Raw genomic sequence first — 6,895 nt, 5'->3', positions numbered from 1 at the left:
AGATTCAACCTTCGCCATGAATACTATGAGTAAAGCCTAAGGACATATTTGTCCATATGCAACAGCGGAGCGTGTCTCTCTCCCACACAATGAATGCTAGGATCCAACTTTATTCAAACAAAAACAAAAACAAAAACAAAAACAAAAACAAACCGACGCTCCAAGCAAAGTGCATAAGATGTGATGGAATAAAAATGTAGTTTCACTAGAGGAACCTGATAATGTTGTCGATGAAGAAGGGGATGCCTTGGGCATCCCCAAGCTTAGACGCTTGAGTCTTCTTGAAATATGCAGGGGTGAACCACCGGGGCATCCCCAAGTTTAGATCTTTCACTCTCCTTGATCATATTGTATCATCTCCCTCTCTTGATCCTTGAAAACTTCCTCCACACCAAACTCAAAACAACTCATTAGAGGGTTAGTGCACAATCAAAATTTACATGTTCAGAGGTGACATAATCATTCTTAACACTTCTGGACATTGCACAAAGCTACTGAAAGTTAATGGAATCAAAAAATCCATCAAGCATATCAAAACAGGCAATGCGAAATAAAAGGCAGAATCTGTCAAAACAGAACAGATCGTAAAGACGAATTTTATTGAGGCACCAGACTTGCTCAAATGAAAATGCTCAAATTTAATGAAAGTTGCGTAAATATCTGAGGATCACTCACGTAAATTGGCATAATTTTCTGAGTTACCTACAGAGAATTCGGTCCAAATTCGTGACAGCAAAGAAATCTGTTTCTGCGCAGTAATCCAAATCTAGTATGAACCTTACTATCAACGACTTTACTTGGCACAAAAATGCAACAAAATAAGATAAGGAGAGGTTGCTAGAGTAGTAACAACTTCCAAGACTCAAATATAAAATAAAAGTACTGTAGTAAAATCATGGGTTGTCTCCCATAAGCGCTTTTCTTTAACGCCTTTCAGCTAGGCGCAGAAAGTGTATATCAAGTATTATCAAGAGACGAAGCATCAACATCATAATTTGTTCTAATAATAGAATCAAAAGGTAACTTCATTCTATTTCTAGGGAAGTGTTCCATACCTTTCTTGAGAGGAAATTGATATTTAATATTACCTTCCTTCATGTCAATAACAGCACCAACAGTTCGAAGAAAAGGTCTTCCCAATATAATGGGACAAGATGCATTGCATTCAATATCCAAGACAACAAAATCAACGGGGACAAGGTTATTGTTAACGGTAATGCGAACATTATCAACTCTCCCCAAAGGTTTCTTTGTAGAATTATCAGCAAGATTAACATCCAAATAATAATTTTTCAATGGTGGCAAGTCAAGCATGTTATAGATTTTCTTAGGTATAACGGAAATACTTGCACCAAGATCACATAAAGCATTACAATCAAATTCATTGACCTTCATCTTAATGATGGGCTGCCAACCATCCTCTAGCTTCCTAGGAATAGAAGCTTCGCGTTTTAATTTCTCTTCTCTAGCTTTTATGAGAGCATTTGTAATATGTTTCGTGAAAGCCAAGTTTATAGCACTAGCATTAGGACTCTTAGCAAGTTTTTGTAAGAACTTTATAACTTCAGAGATGTGGCAATCATCAAAATCCAAACCATTATGATCTAAAGCAATGGGATCATTATCCCCAATGTTGGAAAAAATTTCAGCAGTTTTATCACAGGCAGTTTCAGCAGTTTTAGCAGTTTCAGGCAGTTTTTCGCGCTTTGCATTAGAAGTGGAAACATTGCCAACACCAATTCTTTTACCATTATTAGTAGGAGGTGCAGCAACATGTGAAGTATTAGCATTGCTAGTGGTGGTAATAGTCCAAACTTTAGCTATATTATCTTCTTTAGCATTTTCTTCTTTCTCTCACCTAGCACGCAATTCGGCCATCAATCTTATATTCTCATTAATTCTAACTTGGATGGCATTTGCTGTAGTAACAATCTTATTATTATGATTTTCATTAGGCATAACTTTCGATTTCAAAATATCAACATCAGCAGCAAGACTATCGACTTTAGAAGCAAGTATATCAATTTTCCCAAGCTTTTCTTCAACAGATTTGTTAAAAGCAGTTTGTGTACTAATAAATTCTTTAAGCATAGCTTCAAGTCCAGGGGGTGTGTTCCTATTATTGTTGTAAGAATTCCCATAAGAATTACCATAACCGTTATCATTATTATAAGGATATGGCCTATAGTTGTTACTAGAATTGTTCCGATAAGCATTGTTGTTGAAATTATTATTTTTAATGAAGTTTACATCAACATGTTCTTCTTGGGCAACCAATGAAGCTAACGGAACATTATTAGGATCAACATTAGTCCTATCATTCACAAGCATAGACATAATAGCATCAATCTTATCACTCAAGGAATAGGTTTCTTCGACAGAATTTACCTTCTTACCTTGTGGAGCTCTTTCCGTGTGCCATTCAGAGTAATTAATCATCATATTATCAAGAAGCTTCGTTGCTTCGCCTAGAGTGATGGACATAAAGGTACCTCCAGCAGCTGAATCCAATAGGTTCCGCGAAGAAAAATTCAGTCCTGCATAAAAGGTTTGGATGATCATCCAAGTAGTCAGTCCATGGGTTGGGCAGTTTTTAACCAAAGATTTCATTCTTTCCCAAGCTTGGGCAACATGCTCATTATCCAATTGTTTAAAATTCATTATGCTACTCCTCAAAGATATAATTTTAGCAGGGGGATAATATCTACCAATAAAAGCATCCTTGCATTTAGTCCATGAATCAATACTATTCTTAGGCAGAGATAGCAACCAATCTTTAGCTCTTCCTCTTAATGAGAAAGGGAACAATTTTAATTTTATAATATCACCATCTACATCTTTATACTTTTGCATTTCACACAATTCAACAAAATTATTGAGATGGGCAGCAGCATCATCAGAACTAACACCAGAAAATTGCTCTCGCATAACAAGATTTAGTAAAGCAGGTTTAATTTCAAAGAATTCTGCTGTAGTAGCAGGTGGAGCAATAGGTGTGCATAAGAAATCATTATTATTTGTGGTTGTGAAGTCACACAACTTAGTATTTTCAGGAGTACCCATTTTAGCAATAGTAAATAAAGCAAACTAGATAAAGTAAATGCAAGTAACTAATTTTTTTGTGTTTTTGATATAGCAACCAAGACAGTAAATAAAGTAAAGCTAGCAACTAACTTTTTTGTGTTTTGATATAATGCAGCAAAAAAGAAAGTAAATAAAACAAAGCAAGACAAAAACAAAGTAAAGAGATTGGATGTGGAGACTCCCCTTGCAGCGTGTCTTGATCTCCCTGGCAACGGCGCCAGAAAATCTGCTTGATACGCGTACATCACGCGAACGTTGGGAACCCCAAGAGGAAGGTGTGATGCGTACAGAGGCAAGTTTTCCCTCGGTAAGAAACCAAGGTTTATCGAACCAGTAGGAGCCAAGAAGCACGTCGAAGGTTGATGGCGGCGGAGTGTAGTGCGGCGCAACAGCAGGGATTCCGGCGCCAACGTGGAACCTGCACAGCACAACCAAAGTACTTTGCCCCAACGAAACAGTGAGGTTGTCAATCTCACCGGCTTGCTGTAACAAAGGATTAGATGTATAGTGTGGATGATGATTGTTTGCAGAAAATAGTAGAACAAGTATTGCAGTAGATTGTATTCAATTAAAAGAATGGACCGGGGTCCACAGTTCACTAGAGGTGTCTCTCCCATAAGAATAAGCATGTTGGGTGAACAAATTACAGTTGGGCAATTGACAAATAGAAAGGGCATGACCATGCACATACATGATATGATGAGTATAGTGAGATTTAATTGGGCATTACGACAAAGTACATAGACCGCTATCTGATACGTCCAAAACGTATCTACTTTCCCGAACACTTTTGTTATTGTTTTGCCTCTAATTTGTGTATTTTGGATGCAACTAACACGGACTAACGCTGTTTTCAGCAGAACTGTTCTGGTGTCTCGTTTTTGTGCAGAAATCCAACTTTCGGGAAAATCCTCGCAATTTATGCAGAAGGCCCTATTTTCCCAGAAAACTGACGGAGCCAGAAGGACAACTCAGGTGGAGGCCCGAGGGCCCCACACCATAGGGCGGCGCGGCCCAGGGGGGGCCCGCGCGGCCATGTGGTGTGGCCCCCTCGGCCGGCCTCCGACGCCCTCCTTCGGACTATTTATCGGCCTCGACCTAAAAACGCACGGAGAGAAGTCGAAGTCGCCAGAAACCTTCCAGAACGCCGCCACATCGCGAAACTCCGTCGCGGGAGCCAGAAGTCTCCGTTCTGGCACTCCGCCGGGACGGGGAATTGGAGGAGATCATCGCCGCCATCACCGCCAACGCCTCTACATCAACCAGCCATGTTTCCCCCATCTATGTGTGAGTAATTCCCCCGCTGTAGGCCGAAGGGGATGGTAGGGATTGGATGAGATTGGTCATGTAATAGCATAAGATTGTTAGGGCATAGTGCCTAGTGTCCGTAATTGGTACTTTGATGATATTGTTGCAACTTGTTATGCTTAATGCTTGTCACTAGGGCCCGAGTGCCATGATCTCAGATCTGAACATGTTATTGTTTCATCATGATATTCATTGTTTATTGATCTTACCTGCAAGTTGTATACACATGTCGCTGTCCGGAACCGATGGCCCCGAAGTGACAGAAATCGGGACAACCGGAGGGAATGGTAGCGATGTGAGGATCACATGTGTTCACGGAGTGTTAATGCTTTGCTCCGGTACTCTATTAAAAGGAGTACCTTAATATCCAGTAGTTTCCCTTGAGGCCCGGCTGCCACCGGCTGGTAGGACAAAAGATGTTGTGCAAGTTTCTCATTGCGAGCACGCACGACTATATATGGAACACATGCCTATTGATTGCTTTGTACTTGGACACCGTTTTATTATTATCTGCAAATGCTCTACTATGATTGTTACATGAGTTTCTCTCATCCATGCAACGCCCGTCATCCGTCCCCGTGCCTACAATATTTTAATCCTGCTGTTTACTAAAATCACTACTGCTGTCTTTGTTACTCTGCTGCTGTTATTTCACTACTGCCATCGTTTATAAAACTGTTACTACCGATAAACTCTTGTGAGCAAGTCTGTTTCAGTGTGCAGCTGAATTGACAACTCCGCTGTTAAGGCTTCCAAGTGTTCTTTGTCTCCCCTTGTGTCGAATCAATAAATTGGGTTTTACTTCCCTCGAAGACTGTTGCGATCCCCTATACTTGTGGGTCGTCAAGACTATTTTCTGGCGCCGTTGCCGGGGAGCATAGCTTTATTTGGAAGTTCACTTGGATTAATATTGTTCGCTGCAAATTCTCCATCATGGGTAAACCTCGCGATACTAAGTTCGCCATATTACCATCTACTACAAGAAAAGGTACAATTCTGAATACCTCCGCTACACTTGATTCACCATCTGTGATTGATAAACTTGTTTCACCGCCACATGCTTCACATGCGGGTACTTCTGCTGAATCTGAAAACTCTCATAATATTGATAATATTTCTGCTGTGCTTGATGATAGTGGTTCTTTGGGATCCTTTCTAGATGCTACGATTGCTAGGACTAGACAAATTGAAAATACTGAAACTCCTAATGCTACTACACCTGTTAATTCACCTGAACTTGATTATTTTAGTGATGATCCTGATGAAGATTATGTGGAGCTTAATGATGATTTTATTGAAAAATGCAATGCTACTACTGATGCAAGAAAAATTAAAAAGTTGCTTGCAGAACATGCTGTTAGATATAAACTGTCTCCTGATCCTAAGTTTGCCACATCTCCTATAAACATTAAGGATAAAGATTATGATTTTTCTCTTGATTTATCTCATATAGCTATTGTTGAGAAAACACCCTTTTGTGGTACTGAAAAAGAAAGTGCTGTTGAACACATGATTGAGTTATCTACTCTAAGTAGCTTGTTTTCTGATGATGTCAAGATGCGTACTTACTTTGTTGCAAAAATCTTTCCATTCTCATTAAAGGATGACGCCAAAACTTGGTATAATAGTTTGCCACCTAATTCTATTAAAAGTCCAAAAGAACTGCTTGATGTTTTCTTCCGTAAATACTTTCCTGCTAGTGCTCAACATATTGCTTTGCAGAGAATTTATAATTTTGACCAGGAAGATGGAGAGAAATTGCCTGAGGCTTGGGCGAGATTTTGCTCTCTTATTAGAGCTCGGCCTGATCATGATTTGGAAAAGCATGATTTACTTGATATATTTTATAGTGGACTAACCATTGAGTCTAGGGCATACCTGGATAGTTGTGCTGGTTGTGTTTTCAGGAAAAGAACTCCAGACGACGCTGAAGAATTATTGGCTAAAATAGGCCGGAATCATGATGATTGGACTACGCCTGAACCAACTCCAACGCCAATATTAAAGAAGAGGGGTTTGATTAAATTAAATGATGAAGATATGAGGGAAGCCAAGAAGTCTCTCAAGGAGAAAGGTATTAAATCTGAAGATGTGAAGAATCTTCCTCCCATAGAAGATATATGTGAGATAATTCCCCCTTCATCCATGATTGAGGTAAATTCCCTTCAACGGTTTACTAGGGAAGATATTCCGTATTCGAAACCTCCTGCACAATGCTTAGATGAGTTTGATAATTATATTGTTAAACAAGAAAATTTTAATATGAGAGTAGAGAATCATTTAATGGAAAATTCTCGAGCTATTAGTGAATTGCATGATATTGTAGAGAGAACCTCCAATGATGTTAAGATGCTTGTTAAACATTTTCATATGGTTCAAACTCAAATTGATCAACTCACTAAAGTGCAAAATGACTTGTTAGGGAATAATTCTAAAGAGAAACATGCTTATGAAGTAACAACTAGAGGTGGTGTCTCTACCCAGGATCCTCTGTATCCTGAAG

The sequence above is a fragment of the Lolium perenne genome, chromosome 4 (genome assembly GCF_019359855.2).
Source record: "Lolium perenne isolate Kyuss_39 chromosome 4, Kyuss_2.0, whole genome shotgun sequence".
In the NCBI taxonomy this organism is placed as follows: Eukaryota; Viridiplantae; Streptophyta; class Magnoliopsida; order Poales; family Poaceae; genus Lolium; species Lolium perenne.
Note: the sequence above shows the minus strand (reverse complement) of the source record.